The sequence below is a fragment of the Nansenia antarctica genome, assembly GCF_963989245.1.
Source record: "Nansenia antarctica genome assembly, chromosome: 3".
In the NCBI taxonomy this organism is placed as follows: Eukaryota; Metazoa; Chordata; class Actinopteri; order Argentiniformes; family Microstomatidae; genus Nansenia; species Nansenia antarctica.
In genome coordinates this window covers 26,739,070-26,741,569 of record NC_137688.1, presented here as the reverse complement: position 1 = coordinate 26,741,569, position 2,500 = coordinate 26,739,070, and the positions used below count along the sequence as shown (strand labels likewise).

Below are 2,500 nucleotides of genomic sequence, written 5' to 3'. Positions count from 1 at the left end.
GTGAGTCGTGAACGTTAACTTTTTTTTAATAATAATAATAATTCATTGTATTTATATGCTCCTTGCTCTGCAAGTTAAACACTTCTAGTTAAACAGTCTGTTTGCACAGGGCGTTAGTTAAGGTAATCATCACCATTGTTACTAAGCATCCTCCACACCAGCCTCTCCAAAGGGCAACCCCCTAGATCCACCAGAAAAAAAGATATGCACTTTTGAATGTGTACACAGTACCTATTGTGCATTATTGGGTACAGTACCTGTTTGTGCCCACAGGAGGCGCCCTTTAATATTATGGGCTATTTTGGGGCTTTCTTGCGCCCTGAGTATACTTCCTTGTACGGGTCATCCTTGGGACTAGGGCCCAATCCCAATTCACCCCTAGCCCTTCGTTTTCACCCCTATGGCTCGATTTGCGCGTTCACGTTTAGGGCGAGGGCTGTCCCAATTCATATTTCATCGAGGGCTAGGGGTAAGGGGGAGGGCTAACTATTACTTCGTTTCGAGCGATTCCAGGACCACACTAGCTTCGAAGGGCTAGGGGTACGCTACCCCTTGATACCAGGATGCATTGCGAATCATCTACAGAAATCTTATGTCGCTCTATTCAATGCGGAAATGTCATTTTAATTCTCTGTAATTACTTATTAATAAAGATTTGAAAAATTATGATAACCATCTTATTGTCTTAGTTTAATGTCATTACAATGCATTATAGACCTTTTATTTATAACACGCATAACCCAAAAATCGCTTTTATGTCGGTGCTGTGTCTAACGTTACAGTAACGCAACGCTGCATGACAGTCGAGCATTTCAGAGATGTACAGTCATAAATCAATTATTACCTGTGGCGTTTGACAGCGGATGATGGTACACATATGTAAAGTTATCTATCAAACGTTCGTCTGACTTGTACATGATGCGCATTTTGACCTATTTCCACCCGCAATCTAATCCGAGCAGTTGTTATTAGGTAATATTATTAATGGGTTGTATCATTCATTTCAATGCATTATAGACCTTTTCTTTATAACAAGCACAACAACAACAAAACGTTATCATGCCGATGTGCTGTGTGTCTAACGTTACAAGCTGATTTGTGCATGACAGCCGTGCATTGACATATTTCCATGTCTAATGGCATATGACACGCGAAATGTAACTACAGTTAAGGATACGCGTAAAGGATGATGATCTATCACCGTTCGACTCTACTGAGAAATGTTTCCGCTTATTTGTCATCTCTCCTTCACGGGCAAATGTGGCCGCGTCCCCAAGAGATCCTCTTTCTACGTTTTTGACCACCACTATGATGGATTGATTTTTGGATTCTAGACGACGAATTGTTCTGAGAAAGGCGCTTGGTAACGTGATTTTTGGACAACGCTTTATGACTACTGATGGACTGGTTGTTTTGGTTGGAGTCATTCATTGTCATTAAATTCATTGTCATTATTGCGATGTCCACAAAAAAGACATCACTGACGGAAGAGACTAAAAAAGGAACGTCTAAACACTACAGTGTGTTGATAACAAATGAAAATAGATGCTTATAGCACACGCAACAGAAATAAACACAGCTGAAGAAGGCATTGCGAGATGTGAGAATTCGCCGGCAACACAACGCGTCACCCGTACCGCGTGATGACGTAGGCGCCGTGAAGGGCTGTCCCAATTCATAGGGCTTAGATTTCAAGGGGAAGGGCTTGTGACGTATTCGAAGGCCTTGCCTTCGAATCGAGTGACACTCGAAAACGAGCCATAGGGGTAGAAAAGAGAATCGGGATTGGGCCTAGGAGCACCGTGCCAGGACAAGTGCTTTTAAAACACCAATGATGCCCCGGGTCAATTTGACCAGAACAGTACCAAAGGGACCAAAAAGTGAACATCACACAATTAAAGACGGTGACAATATGGGAAAAACAGAAAACACAGAAACAACAAGCAACAGATAACATGAACACAGAGTACACAGAGAACACAGAGTTAACGAACAGGCACAGGGAACAATTAACACAGCAATGTTCAGGGGGGGGAGGGGGGGGGGTGGCAGGGTTAGGGGAGATGGTTAGGGGTAGGGGAGGTTGTATGCATGGGAGAACAGGTAGGTTTTGAAGTGGGATTTAAAAGCGGAGAGTGAGGGTGAGTCTCTGAGTGGTTGAGGGAGAGAGTTCCAGAGGCGGGGTGCGGCTCGTGAAAAGGCACGGTCTCCGAAGCACTTTGAGTTTCGAGGGTGGGACAGTGAGGGGGAACAGTGGATGAGGATGGGAGGGTACGGGTGGAGCGATGGGGGAGAAGGAGGTCAGTCAGGTAAGGGGGGGCCAGGCTATGGAGGGCTTTGTATTTGAGGAGGAGTACTTTGAATTTGATGGGGAGTTCTTTGATGGCGAGCCAGTGGAAAGAGTGGAGGACAGGAGTGATGTGGTCACGGGACCGGGTGTATGAGAGCAGGTGGGCGGCGTTTTTGGTTGTGTTGATATTTCATTCTGGCTCATTGATTT

General features: G+C 44.8%; 1 protein-coding gene across 1 annotated transcript in view; it reads left to right on the top strand.

Annotated features, from left to right (window-relative positions):
• LOC308153944 (actin filament-associated protein 1-like 1) overlaps positions 1-2,500 on the top strand; it is a gene marked incomplete at both ends in the record, with an annotated part of 17,003 nt that overhangs the window by 3,505 nt on the left and 10,998 nt on the right. The gene's annotated exons all lie outside the window — the stretch shown is intronic.